At 40.8% G+C, this 16,323-nt stretch overlaps 1 protein-coding gene across 6 annotated transcripts in view; it reads right to left on the reverse strand.

Moving 5' to 3' along the window:
• GPR19 (G protein-coupled receptor 19) overlaps positions 1-16,323 on the reverse strand; it is a 53,676-nt gene that overhangs the window by 25,759 nt on the left and 11,594 nt on the right. The window contains exons 1-4 of one of the 6 annotated variants that reach the window (XM_055095416.2): positions 9,155-11,137; positions 8,549-8,601; positions 930-1,072; positions 138-294 (exon numbers count right to left, since the gene is read on the reverse strand). The gene's annotated coding sequence lies outside the window, so the exon portion shown is untranslated. Of the gene's footprint in view, positions 1-137; positions 295-929; positions 1,073-1,959; positions 2,048-8,548; positions 8,602-9,154; positions 11,138-16,323 lie in introns of those variants that run through there. The other 5 variants (XM_055095418.1, XM_055095417.1, XM_055095419.2 and 2 more) reach the window with 5 other exon arrangements.

Consider the following 16,323-nt stretch of genomic DNA (forward strand, 5'->3'; position numbering starts at 1 on the left):
TATGGCTTAATGATATTTAAAATCATCTTGTAAGGAGTCATAACCCAAAATTTTATTAAGGATGGTCATAAAACATGTTACATAATATACTAATTCTGCTTAAAATATATTGCCAAAGTTATAATCACCAAATTTACCTTTGACATTGGAAGAAGATAAAGAAACAGTTGTCTTCCATCCAAATGCACAAAATTCCACAATACTTGTGCAACTGGGGTAATATTTTGAACATGAGTAATGTGATCTTCTCATCTGCCTGGGGAATCCATTTGCCTTGGACATAGTGTTTTGGCACTGTTTAGATGTTACAAAAGGAATGGAAAAAAAGAAATTAATATTTGGCTTTTGAAATTCAAAATAGAAACAAGACAATAGGCTTGAAATCCAGGCTATTGTTTTGAAAGCCAGTCTCTAAATTCCTTTATTTCTGCCCTTAGCTTGTCATCAACCAAACCTGGAAGACTTTGCTCAGTGTTCTGTACTATAGACCTCTGGCTTCAGGTAAAAACTTTCCAAGGGGTCCCAAAGCATGCAGAGTCTTATGGGAACTAATTTCTAGATCCTCAGCTTCTACAAGTATGCATTCTAAAACTGCTTTTCTGAGAACTGGTGCAGTCGAGATGTCATGCTGGTTCTTGGTTTCCACTTAGCTTTTCTTCCATCTTAGCACAGATTGCCGAACCTCTCTTCCACCTTTACCTCAAATCCTGCGTTGCCTGAATTTAAAAACCTCCTGGGGACCAAACACAGGAATAACTGAAAATATTGGGGATAGTACTGAGAAAGTGAATAGCTCCAATAATTAGGTAACAAATCCTTTTAAAAATCAAGAGCTTTCCAAGTGCTTTCAACAAAATTGGAAACAAACCACTACCCAGTGGTCCACTGAGAAATTCATTAAAATGGTTTTCTTAAAACAGCGGTCTTACCAGGCACGGTGGCATGTGCCTGTGGTCCCAGCAACACAGAAGGCCGAGGTGGGAGAATCGCTTGCACCCAGGAGGTTGAGGCTTCAGTGAGCTCTGATGGTGCCACTGCACTCTAATCTGGGAGACAGAGCTAGACTCTGTCTCTGCAAAAAAGAAAATTCTTCTTTACAGAAAAATGCTAGTTAATAAATACAGACTACTATAGTTAGAACACCATTTTTGCAACCCCCAGTGAAATAATTGACTCAGGAAAAGATCACAAAAGGTGTTCAAAGTATAAGATGAAAAGTTGTTGAATGGGTTATTTGTAGATTACTTATAAAGCGCAAAGGGATGTGTGTCCTTTTTCAGTGAAGAGAGTGGGAGGGGGGGTCATCATCTTAACCAAGTGACCAAATTTAGCGTTACTAATAGTGAGACAAGCTGAAATTATGTGCCTAACATGAAATGATGTAACCTACTCAATGTTACTGAAGTATTCTTTCTAAAAATGTTTAACCCGAATATAATCAAATCTACATATAATGTCGAGTTTTTTTTTTTAAATAAAAAGGCAAGGGTTGGAGAAACAAGTTATAAGATATTATGAGGAAATAATTGGCCAAATCAAGAATGCATAATATTCTACAAGAGAACTAGCATGGACTCATCAAAAAGTCAAATCATGAAATAAAAGGCTGCCTACCACAGTGAGTTACCTCCATGTTGAGAGCAGTGCTCAGGGTAAGGGATTTCTGCCTTGACTCCCTTTTTGAGACAACTGCCCAAGTCCCTCAAACCTCATTCCTTGCATTTCTATGGCTGTTCAGGCCAAGTCCACAATAGCATGGTCAGACACAGATATGACAATCAATTATTCTAAGCCTTTCTGTTCTCTTGAAGGATGATGCTGAACTAACAGCCAGTGGGCCTGCCACAACCAAGACAAGGTAACCCCACAGCAGGGGCCAGGGGTACTGAGTCTGCCAGGGGAGGTGGCCAATACTCCCTGGGAGATTTGTCTGAATCCAAAGGTGGGCCACGAGTTTACCATGAGTTCACCAGCTGCAGGCTTCAGCATCACAGGACAGCATGTTCCCCAGGGATCAGGCAGACAAGGGGTATGTATTAGGTTGTTCCTGCATTGCAATGAAGAAATACCTGAGACTGGGTAATTTATAAAGAAAAGAGGTTTAATTGTACACATTTGCAGGCTGTACAGGAGGCATGGTGCCCACATCTGCTCAGCTTCTGGGTAGGCCTCAGGGAGCTTTTACTTATGGCAGAAAGTAAAACAGAAGCTTGCATGTCACATGGCGAAAGCAGGACCAAGAGAGAGAGTTGGGGGTGGTGCCACACACTTAATACAGCAGATCTTGAGAGAATTCACTCACTATAGTAAGAACAGCACCAAGACATGAGGGATCTGTCCCACAACCCAAACACCTCCCACCAGGCCCCACTTCCAATACCGGGGATTACAATTCAACATGATATTTGGCAGGGACATATATTCAAACTGCATGAGGGTGTCATCCTGGAAACTTGAAAGTACCTCAGTGCATACTCTAGGTCCAGAATGAAGCCAGGAGGTACCCTCTCTCTCATCAGTGCCACAAGGATATGTAATTATACCCCCACTTCCCCCCAAACAAATGAACGTCATCTTCAGAAAAAAATGACAGGACCTCTTTGGGAGGTATTATGAAAGATGAAACATTTCATCCATAGGATACTAATACTATCTAAAGGAACTGAATGAAATTGAACTATATTTGAAACAGGATTAGACATTTTTTTTTCCTGTAACCTAACAGGTTGTGGTGGTTTTAAAATACATCCACAAATTCTTTGATATGCCTTCAAAGAATGCATCTAAGGTCTGGCTGCCACATCAGATTTTAGATGTGAAACCTAATCCACCTCCCCCTGAATGTGGGCTAGACTTAGTTACTTCTTTCTAATAAATAGAATGTGACAGAAGTGCTTCTGTGACAGTTTCTACCTGGCTCTCACCTTCTTGGATTACTTACTCTGGGCAAGCCAGCTACCAAGTCATAAGGAAACTCAAGCTGCCTTGTGAAGAGGCCCACACATAGCAAACCGAGGCTTCTCACCAACCAGCACCAACTAGCCAACCTTGTGAGTGAGCTGCCTTGGAAGGAGATTCTCCAGCCCTAGTCAGTGACCATACCCCTAGCTAACATCTCAACTACAGCTTTGTGAGAGACCCGAAGCCAGATGGCCTAGTTAAGCTGTTCCCAAATTCCTGATCCACAGAAACTATGACATAATGTTTTTGTTTGTTTGTTTTCTTTTTTAAGCTCTGTTGAACTTGATATTATTCTTCCAAGATATTAAACTGTAGGGAATTTTGTTATGCGGTAATAGATGACTAGTAGGTGAAAACTCTAGACAAAATAAAGGACCTACATTTTCATGAGATATCTGTAGCGAGTTAAATAAGTGTCTTTGCTATATATGTGTATTCCTAATGTGGAAGATACATGGTTTTATTAGGACAAAAAACACTAAGAAGGGGAGAATATAATTAGGCACATAACACTGTTGTCTAAGGAGAAAAATGAATCCCCTTAGGTTGAGATGGATTTATTATGACTCAGAGGAAGTGCAGGGAAATCAAGAACAAAAAGTGGCAGCCAGACCTTAGATTAGACAAGGGTCCTGAAAGTGGTCAGACCCAAGGTAGCTACTGACTCTCTTTCTCTAGGAGACCACATGGTCTACTGCCTCCAATTCTCTCTGTTTCTTCATTAGCTGCATTCACCAGCTTCTCTTGAGATCAACTAGTTCTGCTTGTCCCTTATTGTATTACTGGCCCCAAAATGGCTGCCCCTAAATGGTGGCCTTGGATCTGAAATTCACATGTCCTTATAAATTCAATGCTTCTGTCAGAGTGACCCAGTCTCTCAATGTTCTGACTCTAAATTCTTAGGAGGCAGAGTCTGTTTGACCCAGCCTAACTCAGGTACAGAGCCAGATCCAACCAGCTGGGAGAACGGGATGGAGATGAGTTCCCATACTATCTTCTCAGCACTCTCTAAAAAGGGCTGTTGGCAATTTTGCCTTTTTGTAATTCTATTTGAGCAAGTTGGAAGTTTAATTAGCTTTCCAACCAACCAAATTTCTGCATTCGAGTCTTAACCATATATAAGTGTTACTGTGGCTTCAAAGAAAATATGGATTCTGAAGTAGTGGGTTTTGATTGAGTTGACTGTTTTTAAATAACTCTTTGGATTTTAATTGTGATGCAGAAGTTATAGTAACAAACATTTGGTTTTGTACAGACATTATTTCCACGCTGGTGGATAAGCTCAATAAAGGTCATATCCCAAACTAAAAAATATAAAATAAAATAAAAAATAAAAAAATAAAAAGGGCTGTTGGTCAATTTTATAAAAGGCAAGGTCAAACAGAGGGAGGAATGACTGATAGATGAAATGACTGGTCTCTTGATGCATCTGTTTCTAAAATTCCATTAACTTTCCAGAATGAGCCTGCCAATAGCTCTGGTCTAAACTCAACCCCTGTGACCTCCATTTCACCTCCATTTGAGTCACCTGCTGAACAAGCATGCCCTTCACACTGCTTGTCTTGCCTCCGTGGCTTAGACTTGACAGTTTCTCTGCCTTGTCCTCTTTGTGAACATCTACTCCTCTTTTCAAACCCTGCTGGTTTTTATCTTATCTGTAGTTCTATTTCTCTCCCACTCTGTATCCTTCCAAAATAAGTTAGTCACATTTTCCTTTTCACCATAGTACTTTAATTTTCATATATACTACTTATACGATTGCATATGTCATATTGCATTGACTTCATAGATTCTTGTAAGGCGGATGTCATCCAATTCATCTTTATACCTCTAGGATCTAAAACAGCAAAGTAGGTGCTCAGCGACAGTGTACCAACACACTGAATAAGCATGACTTTTGAGATTAACCTAAAACCACCTAATTTTCATTTTCCACTGTCCCTTTGAAAACACCCTTCAAGGGTGTCTGGTTGCAAGGCTGGTTCTTCTCTTATCCCTGAATTAAAACTTGGGTGGTCCCGTTAGTTTTTCTGGTCATTTTTAGTTAAGAGATGTTAATAACTAAAATATCCAGTCCTATATAACAGTCAAAAGTTGGCACCTGACTTAGTTTAGGCATTTCTCCCTCCTCCCAGTTTGTGCCTTCTGTAGTAGATTTAGCAAAACAGTGTGGCCACTTCTCTTTTTTCCTGACTTGTTTCCTTAGATCTTGCCCCTCCTAGTTTCTGATCCCTCCAGGGTTTGAGAGGAGGATGAGCAATACGTCTTACTTTGTTGGTACTAACATGAGCTGCCATCAGTTTCCCTGTACCTCACAGGTATTAAAGACTGATTCCTTATCTCATGGGCACTTATGTGGGTTTAGGGGGACAAAACTCTACTTCTATGAATTTTTCAACTATAGCTCCTTTGACCAGCTGGCCACTTACCTAACTCCAGAAAGACCTTTAGCTTTTCCCTGCTGAAGTCTATTCCTCTCTTTGAGTGGTCATCTTGGTCAGGTCCAGTGATGACTCGCTGCTGGCTTCTCTTGTCTTTTTTTTTTTGTAATATTAGCCAGGTTAATGGCGGGGTTTTGCCATGTTGCCCAGACCGGTCTTGAACTCCTGGGCTTAAGCGATCCTTCTGCTTTGGTCTCCCAAAGTGCTAGGATTACAGGCGTGAGCTACTGCGCCTCACTCAAATTTAATTTCTTGTACCCCAAAAAGAGGCAGAAAGAAAGACGGACTGGATACCCTCATTTATAGAACCAGAACCCCATACTGGTACAATATGAAAGTTTCTGGAAAAGGTCCAACAGGTATTTGATATCCACAAAGCACAAAACACCTAATTATAGTTGTTTTTTTGTTTTTGTTTTTTTCTCCAACTGGGCTTAAGCCCCTTTCTCCTTTGCTTTCTGAGCAAAAGTACTACTGGCCTCCAGCAGCTGAAAAAGCCCTTAAGAAACTGAAGCATTACTTGTCTTTGGCTCTAGTCCTGGCTCACTCTAACCCATAAAAACCTTTCAAGACAGAGACCAATCTGTCTAGCATTCCTATCGGTCCCAGGAAGATTCTCTGTCACTCATGTGTGCCTGCTTTTCAAGAAAAGGAACCCAATTAAAGACAGGTAACTTCATGTGGCAAAAGATATTCTTGGCCATTATCACTACCTTTTTGGTCTTATATTCAAGAACTAAAGTAGTATGGTGATTTCAACTTCTGAGTTATTTATAAACCTAGAAACCAGAATTGTCCTACTAGCAAGTAACTTGTCTCTTAGAAGCTGAAATTGCTGACCATGCCACTTGTATTCCAAGTGATTCTGTGTTCCCTGAAAGGCTACAAAGACAGGCTTGAACCTCACCTTTCTCATCTGTTAATAATAACAAAACCATTTGTGTGGTCAGAGCAGCCACATCAACCCTGATAGGCTACAGGAAAACACTTCATTATCAATGCCCTGCTGCACATGCATTCCCATGTACAGCAGCCTCTCATTGGAAAAGAACCCACATTTCAATCATGCCTTGATGCCCTCCCCAACCAATGAGGTATTGCAGGTTGTAAAGATCCGCCCCAACCCACTACTGCCATCAGCCCTGCTGATGGCCCAAGATTCACCATGTGTAATGCAATAAAGACATCATTATCTGTGTTGCCTGTGCTAGATCAAAAGACCAGCTTGGGAGACTGACACTCTTCTATCTCTACAGCTAAGCCTGTGTATCCTGGCAATTATACTAATGGCTTTATCAATGACCTTTCCCAAATTAGTACGTTAACCCCATTCTTATCACAGTGGCCTTCCTCCTGAATAGAGCTCATGATGCCCTACTTATCTGCCTGTCTCAAGCTCTAAACTTAATTCCTCCAAACGTGTTTTCCAAAACGGAGTCTTGCTCTATCACCTAGGCTGGAGAGCAGTGGCACGATCTCGGCTGACTCCTGGGTTTAAGCAATTCTCCTGCCTCAGCCTCCGGAGTAGTTGGGATTACAAGCGCGTGCCACCACACCCAGCTAATTTTTGTATTTTTAGTAGAGATGGGGTTTCACCATGTTGGCCAGGCTGGTCTCAAGCTCCTGACCTCGTGATCCCCCCGCCTCGGCCTCCCAAAGTGCTGGGATTACAGGCGTGAGCCACCGTGCCTAGCCCTAGAGGGAACTCTTAAAGCAGTGGCTCTCAACCTTTGTTGCAAAATGGAGGGTTTTAAGAAAGTACTGATGTCTGGGCTCCACTCGCAGAGATTCTGATTTAATTGGTATAGGGAAAAGCCAGGGCATTAGGATTTTTTTAAGCTCCCAAGGTGATTCTAATGTGTGGGCATGGTAGAGTATCTGTCTTTTTTTTTTTTTTTTTTTTTTTTGATACGGAGTCTCGCTCTGTCGCCCAGGCTGGAGTGCAGTGGCGTGATCTCGGTTCACTGCAAGCTCTGCCTCCCGGGTTCACGCCATTGTCCTGCCTCAGCCTCTGAAGTAGCTGGGTCTACAGGTGCCCACCACCACGCCCGGCTAATTTTTTGTATTTTTTTTTTAGTAGAGACGGGGTTTCACCGTATTTGCCAGGATGGTCTCGATCTCCTGACCTTGTGATCCGACCGCCTCAGCCTCCCAAAGTGCTGAGATTACAGGCGTGAGCTACCGAGCCCGGCCCGGTAGAGTACCTGTCTTAAAGCTCCCTAAATGCAGACGGACCTACGATGCATAGAGCATCCACAATTCAACTGGTAGGTGGCATGTACTTTACACTAAGTTCTATGCTACCTCATTTTGTCATTACAATAATCCTATGGCACAGGCACTATTATCCTTATTTTATAAATAGAGAAACTGAGATTCAGACAGGACACACAGAGTGATTGGCAGACCCTAAAGTCAAAGCCCAGGTCTGATTCCCAATTGTACACACTTTATATGACATCATATCGAGATGTCATGCCTCTCAGAGCTGGATGATCCCACTCCCTAAAACAAGACACCCAGGCTTCAACCCTGAAATCCTATTCCATTGCCTCCATGGATTTTTCCTGCAGCATTTTCCTATGCACTTCACACATACAGCGCAGCTGCCAGGATATACTTTAGGCTGTCAAAATGAAATGAAGTCACTTTCCTGGTAAGTGATTACCATGCTTGGCTCTTTACTGAAGTACTTCCATTCTATATATTCACACTGGGATCCTTCTCCATCACTGCTAGCTTCAATCCTGTGGCTTTCCATATTTAGTTTTTCTTACAGATGAAGTGATACTCTTTACCTATCAGCCATTCCTTTGTTGGAGTAAAATTACGTATTCCATCAGCATTCTTCTGCCTTGTACTCCAGATAGTATACAAATAATCAAATTATAGTAGCTAAGTGGCATAGAATTGCTGCCGATATCAAGATGGACTCTAATATCTAGTGAACTGGGAGGCTAAAGGCTAGAAGTATGTACTTCTGTAAGGTGTCAGTGACACATCTGAGTAATGTGGTAGCTAAATGCCACCATTTCATTCCATGAAATCCACATTTCATTCTGGCTAAAGGGTAAAGCTGGTGAGAGGTGGGAGGGGCCAGGAGGCTCCATCGGAAGGAGGCAGACACTTCAGGTGTTGGGTGGTACCTTTAAGATGTTGCGGGGCCAAATCCAATGCCAGTGCAGGTGTCCCATATATCCTGAGAGACAAAAAGAGGTCAGATTGGTCAGATCCCTCGAGACAGTTCCCAAATTCCTGACTTCTGTTACCGCGACTGTTCTTCCCAATTCCACCTCGGCCTGTGTTCAGGACTGTGGCTTTTAGAATCTTCCTCATTCCATTCCATTAGGGGCGTCCCGATTTCCACCTTATATACACCATGTACTAAATGCATGCCATTTCTGCCTGTTTACAAACATGCATAAGTTCACACTCTTTTAAGAAAAATGTCCTCTACTGTCAACTTCTTTCTAGTCTGGCCTCCCAGGTAGGCTACAGAGCTACTGCCTTCATTTATCTCTCAAATCTTCCCATCTTCTCCTTCCCACTGTATTACCTTAGCTCACACTCACATCCTCTTGGTCACCAGCCAAAAAATAAATAAAACTCCTTTGTCCCTTCAGATTTCTCTCTTATTCTACAACCTCATTAATCGGCTCTCCCGCTCCCACTCCTTTACTACTTCAGTCGCTGAAACCTCCCCTCACAGAGTTCACGGCCAATATAAAAACGGAAAGAAGGGATGACCATACGAGCTTGTGGACTTTTGCCTGCAAAATCTCATAGAATGTGGTGTTGTGTACGTGAATCCATCAGATCAACGCGACGGACACTCCCCAAGGGCCAAATCGGACCGCCTCTCACTAGGCGGAAAGTTTTGAAACTTTTGCGAGCTGAAAATGAGGAGCCAGACGCATGCGCAAACGTGCACTCCCGGGGTGGCGCTTCTCCTCAGGCAGATCTCGCGTGGTTTGGTGATGGTCGGCTAGTGTGAAGGTTTTCCGTGGCGTTGAGATCCCACCCGCCCTTTTTTTTTTTTTTTTTTTTTTTTTTTTTTGCTGCCCCAGTGGATTAGGATTAGTGCTGCAGTCAAATGAAAAAGGTCAAGACAAAAAATTAGGCTAATATAACTAGCCGACAGGCCAGCGGCATATCTCTGGGGCCGAGGAATTCCACGAAGAAGATCTCTGCGAGGCCCAGAAGGCCGCACAACTACTTCTTCAGAAACAAAATTTTTTTAAAAAGTAAAAATAGAGGAAGTCAGCCAGTTTATCACCTTGGAACCAGCGTTTTGTTTGGCTTTTCCGCTTTTCACTCTACGAAAAAGCCCATTGGCGGCTACCCAGGTTACCGTCCTGTTGCCATTGCGCCTGCGCGGCGGTTTGTTTACCAGTCCAGGCGAAGCGCTGTGTCGCGGTTCTCGCCGCCCCGAGCGCCTTGGTTTGCTCCCTTGACGTGTAATTCGTAATGGAAGTCATGTTTTCATTTGGGAACACGGATCGGAGGTTTAAAACTGGACAGTTTAAGTGTCAACTTGAGACCAAAGAAAATAATGGTAGGGAAAACACTGGACACTCAGAAATCGGTGCCGCGTCAGAGCTGTCACGGAAGATGTTTCTAATGAACCTGAGGAAAACAATAGCACCACCCTAACCAGAACTAAAAAGTGGCAAGCAGCCACAGTTAATGAAACTCATAGGTGGCATTTAGTTACTTATTTAGAATGTAGGCCTAGTTATGGTAAAAATGCAAATAAGACCAAACCTAAGGTCATCTTGCTCGAGCAAACCTCAAGCAAAACCTACATGATTTAAGACTGACTCTTGAAGCGAAGTAAAAAAAAAAAAAAAAAAAAAAAAGCAGCCATGCAAAATTTGAAACTTAGAGACGACTCTAGAAGCATTAACCCAAGAAAGCACAAGCCAACAAACACATTTTTGAAACGGTTTGAAGAGCTCTTCAAAGTCAGTTTCAGGTGGCTTAGAAGAGGATGTTGCTTATAAAATGAGATCTGATGGAAACTTGTTTTACAGATATGACTGGATTCGTTTGAAAACAAAAAAAAAAGGCAGGCAAAGTGACTTTTTAAAAAGTATTTTTATGGAAGGATTTCTAATGGTACATTTTAATGTGCTCAAAAAACAACCTTAAATAACTGGTAGATTCAGCCAAACCTGGATCATTATTATCTTAGAGTTGGATAAGAGCATAAATGTTAACAATTTGGCAATTTTATTGGACTCTGTTATGTTTTTGAATGGTGAATTTGAAGACTTCAACTTGTAACAAGAAATTTTCTAAAAGGAAAGTGGGATTTTCAAGAGATATGAAATTTAGCAGAGAATATGTATGGACATGTGAGCAGATGGAACCAAATTTTGAAAGCTTTGCATGTGTCCAGCATCGGTCACAGAAAATCCTTTTATCTCAAGAAACTAGCCTCTGGATTTTCTCATGTTCAATATGATAAAACTCAGTAAATCCAGCAGCTTGAATACCTTTTAACACAAATTTGTACCAAAATGGGAAGTAACTTTAAAATTCCGCTCCATTATCTAGAGGTACTCTGACTTGGTTAAGGTAAGGTGAAAATCGGTTTTCCAAGCCAGTATTGAACTGGCATTTTCATCATGAAGAAAAAAAAAATGCAGATAAAGTGAATGGGTATCTTGTTCACTTTAATGATTAAGACTAACTCAGAAAGCTGGCTTACTTTGTCAAGGCAAACAACCAGTATTAAACAAACTGAATACTCTCATTGCACATAATGAGAAGGCTTGAATGAAAATTAAGTATGGGAGTGGAAAAGCTGATAAAGAACAGTGACTTCTTTGAGACTCCTAGTTCATTTACATGTGATGAAAATTATAGTGTAAGAATAGTAAGTTGTCAAATAAAACATTTTTCTTCACTGAAAAAAAATCTTTGGTGAGTAATAGAAACTGACTGATGGATTGGTAATTTAGTCTGCCCTGTGACTCAGAAAATATACTTACCAAAATTTCCACTGTCAGTAGCTGAAAAAGTTAATCATGCCATTTCTTTAGCCAGTATTCTGGGCATACTCCCCTGTGATTACTCTGATACTGTAAAGTAATGAAAAAACTGATGCCATCTGTATCCACATATTTATGTGAATCTGAGTTCTCGAATTATTGTGACCCCAGGACAAATGAAAGAAATTGCCAAATAATGAATCTGATATGCATCCCCAATTATTCAAACTTGGTTAAAGCAACACAATTTAACCTTATTAACTGAATGATAGGACATTTTTTTCATGATCGATAACTTAAAGCATTTTTTTTTTCTCAAGACGGTCTTGCTCTGTCACCCAGTCTAGAGTGCCATGGCTCGATCTCGGCTCACTGTGACCTCCACCTCCCGGGTTCAAGCGATTCTCTTGCCTCAGCCTCCCGAGTAGCTGGGATTACAGGCGCGTGCCACCACGCCCAGCTAATTTTTTGTATTTTTAGTACAGATGGGGTTTTACCATGTTGGCCAGGCTAGTCTCAAATTCCTGACCTCGTGATCCGCCAGCTTTGGCCTCCCAAAGTGCTGGGATTACAGGCATGAGCCACTGTGCCCGCCCATTTTATATAGCATTCTACAGTCACTCCTAACTAATACATAGGGAACAGTTTGGGAGATAGGGAATAGGGAAGATGAAAAATTTGGTTTATCACAGTTAGTGTGAGCATTGAAATTAGCTTAATCTCCAGGGAAAAGAAAGAATGAACTTGGCCAGGCACAGTGGCTCACGCCTGTAATCTCAGCACTTTGGGAGGTTGCAGTGGGTGGATCATGAGGTCAGGAGTTCGAGACCAGCCTGGCCAACATGGTGAAACCCTGTCTCTACTAAAAATACAAAAAATTAGCCGGGCGTGGTGGTGCACACCTGTAATCCCAGCTACTCGGGAGGCTGAGGCAGGAGAATCACTTGAACCTGGGAGGTGGAGGTTGCAGTGAGCTGAGATCGTGCCACAGCACTCCAGCCTGGGCAACAGAGCAAGACTCCGTCTCAAGAAAAAAAAATTGAAAACATACATATTAGGGCCAAATTGCAGGGTTTGTGCATGAATCCCTAATGATAAGCCAAATAAATTTTGCTTACTTTTAAGCTCTGCACTCAGGTCTTAAGTATTGGGGGTAATTCAGTACTCTTGTCATACCTAAAGAAAGGATGTTTCTGCTGGCACAGGCCCATGCCTATAGTCCCAGCTACCCAGCAGGCTGTGACAGGAATATCCCTTGAGCCCAAGAGTTCAAGTCCAGCCTGGACAATATAGCAAGATCCCATCACTAAAACAGTGTTTCAATCAGAGGGAAGAGAATCTTCAGCACGAGAGGGGAAAAGGGAGAAAGAAGGGCAAATTTGGTTTGTGACTGGTCAAATAATGCCCACTGAGGACAGGAAGCAGATGCACTCTACTTCCTGCTAGGGAACTCTGCCCTTGCCTCCATCTACTGGCATGTTTGCGTGGCTGACTTCATTCCATTTACATCTCTGATAAGGAGAGATACCTTTATGGTCTGTTATCTTCAATGTGTTAAAGAGTCTATTATCATAGTCACAAGATAGCTGCCGCAGTTCCAAACATCATGTTCTCACATGAAATGTTTCAAATAGAAAAGAGAGTATAAGCCAAAAAAAGCTTTCTTTCTTTTTTTTTTTTGTAAAGATGGGGTCTCCTCATGTTGCTCCTGCTGGTCTTGAACACCTGGCCTCAAGCGATCCTCCCACATCGGCTTTCCAAAGTGCTGAGATTACAGGTATGAGCCACTGCACCTGGCCAAAAGCTTTCTCCTTGAGGCCTCTCTCTTCTTTTTTTTCTCTCTCTCTCTTTCTTTCTCTCTCTCTCTCTGTCCCTTTATTTTTTATTTTTTATTTTTTTTGAGACAGAGTCTCACTCTGTTGCCCAGGTTGGAGTGCAATGGCATGATTATGGCTCAATGCAGCCTTGACTTCTTGGGCCCAAGTGATTCTTCCACCTCAGCCTCCCAAGAAGCTGGAACCACAGGCATGCACCACCACACCTGGCTATTTGTTGTTGTTGTTGTTTTGTTAGACTCTCTCATAAGGGCAAAAAATGTTTCCCATATGATGTTGCAGACTTCCCTTTATTTCTTACTGCCCAGAACTATGTCATATGACTACCTTTAGCTTCAAGGGAGGCTTAGGGAAGTATGTACAGAGAAAACAAGCATGTTTTTTTAATGGTGCACTAAAAATAACAGGACTTGTGGGAAATATAGGGTTAGAAGCAGGTCACTCAAAACCTTTGCAACTTTGTTAGTTGAGGGCTATAAAAATTACTATGCTAATAAAAAATACACAATTAAATTCCCTCTGACACTTGTACGCAATATCACAGTCATCCTTTAGGGCCATGCTGCCCAATACAGTAGTAACTAGCCATCTGTGTTTATTGAACACTTAGATGTGATAGTCCAAATTGAGAAGGGCTGTTAAGTATAAAATATACACATAAGATTTTAAGAATTTAGTATAAAAAATAATGTAAAAATCTCAATAAATTTTATATTGATTACATGTTGAAATGTCACTTCAACATTTCTTTTTACGTTTACTTTTTAAAAATGTGGCTCCCAGAAAACCTAAATTGTCGAATGTTTCTGTTGGACAGTGCTGCTTTAGTTTCTTGAATCCTGGGGCACATGATTCTTCCTTGGATGTATATGCCCTTGAGGGTATTAATTCCAATTAAGAGCAGTTTCATCAAAATTAAAAATCCGATCGAGGATTTTGTCTTTTTTATCAATCAGTTTTCCCCCAATGGGGTAAAATGGTTTTGCACCTTCATTTACACTTTGCAGTTTACCACAGAACTTAATGTTGTAAAAAACTCTTGAAGCCACCAGACAAGCTTCTGTTTGCACCAAAGGAAGGCATTCTTACAGAATTTTCTGCTTTTTTTCTTAACATCTTTATATGTCACTAAGGTTTTCTCTTTAATTGTGAGAACCTTGTCCCTGCTTGCCCCAAAATGTTAGTGTGCTGGGAAAAATAATGAATGAAGCAATGTAATTTCTGAATTATATTAGCATTATCTCCCCATTTGTTGCTTGCCCATTAGCTAATAATGACTATATCTGGCATATAAAGCTTTTATTGTGGGAGATAGGACTGCCAGTAGACAAAAGGGAGAGAAAATCCTAATCCTATAATTTCAAAGAGTTGGTACCCAATTATGGGATATTTTGGACAGTGTCCTTTCTATTCACCAAGTTAACATTTAGTTAATCGCCCCATTTGATTTACTCAATTACCCCTTTCTCCCAGCTGAAATCCATTGAGTTCTAAAGAACCATTTCAAAGGCCAGGCCAGGTGGCTCATGCCTGTAATTCCAGCACTGTGGGAGGCCAAGGCAGGAGGATTGCTTGACTCCAGGAGTTTGAGAGCAGCCTGAGCAACATGGCGAAATCCTGGCTCTACAAAATACGAAAACTTTAGCTGGGTGTGGTGGTGCGTGCCTGTCGTCCTAGCTGCTTGGGAGCCTGAGGTGGCAGAATTGCTTGAGCCTGAAGAGGTCATGGCATAATCATGGCACTGCACTCCAGCCTGGTGACAGAGTGAGACCCTGTCTCAAAAAAAAAAAAAAAAAAAGAATGGACAAAGGCTGTCTCTTCAGTAAATCTTTTCCTGATCTCTCCTATAAGCATTTTGCTTGCATCATCTTTTTATAGAACACATATTTGGCCTTATGTTTATGTTATTGTCTGATTTTTATATGTAGAATAATATTTTTAATTTGCATATGTAGAATAAAGCTCCTCCCACTGAAGACAGTGATTGTATTTTATTCACTTTTCAAAATTCCTCTGATGACTAGCCTTATGGTTTGTACAAATTAGGCACAACTAAATATTTGTTGAATTTAATTGTGCTGTATCCTAAAATAATAGAATACTAATAGAATAGAATAGAATAAATAATATAATATTTCTAAAATATTAATAGAATCTTATTCTATTAGGAATAGAATAACAGACTAGATAGAATATTTCTAAAATTCTAAATACAAGTTGGTATTTGACTCACATCTCTAGTGCTTTAAAAAAGTGCAACAGAATACTCTATAAAATAGTGTTACAAAGTCAGGCTAAACATGTTAGAGTATGTACTGGTGGGTTTTTAAAAAAATTAGTTTCAGTAATTATGATTAAATCCATGGTAAATATAGACCTGTGATAAATCTAGATCCTTACGGTGATGACTCATTTTAAAAGACCCTGGTTTTCTGGATCTCCATTCTCCTTTTACTCAGTGCCTTCTCGTTTTTTTTCTCTATTTTAAACCAGTTTTCATTATTTCTCTGCTTTGATAATCACTCAAAACAAACCAGTAAGGGATGTTCAACTTAAATCTAAAACATCATAGTCACATTTAAAGTCCTGAGAACGCAGCATTCCTGTTAAATAATGGTCATAATGAACTTATTAATCCTGGCCCTCTAATTACACTATTCTACACCCCAGTGATAAAGGTGTTAAAAAATGATGATTTAATTTTGTTCTGGTCTTTTTACTTGGATGTACCGTATACTGACATGAATCTCATCATGACTGATAAACTGAACTTGGATAGAAGAGCTGTTAGGATGACTTAAGTGCAAAAGAGAATCTACCGTTTAGGCAATCAGTATACAGTTTCCTTAAATTTTCTATAATTTATTTCCTTTTTTTGTATGATGTTCCAGCTTTTCCCACAGAGCTAGGAGCCCCACAAAAATAGAGACTTTGTCTTATTTGTTTCTGGTGCTTGTTTGTCTCTGTAACTCTAGCACTCAGCACAATGCCTGACACATTGTAGGTAATAAAGGATACATATTAAGTGAATGAAGTACACCTGGGGTCAAGTATCACATGTTCCAAATGAGCTTGGCTGAGGTTAGATTA

This window comes from Pan paniscus, chromosome 10 (assembly GCF_029289425.2).
Source record: "Pan paniscus chromosome 10, NHGRI_mPanPan1-v2.0_pri, whole genome shotgun sequence".
NCBI lineage: Eukaryota > Metazoa > Chordata > Mammalia > Primates > Hominidae > Pan > Pan paniscus.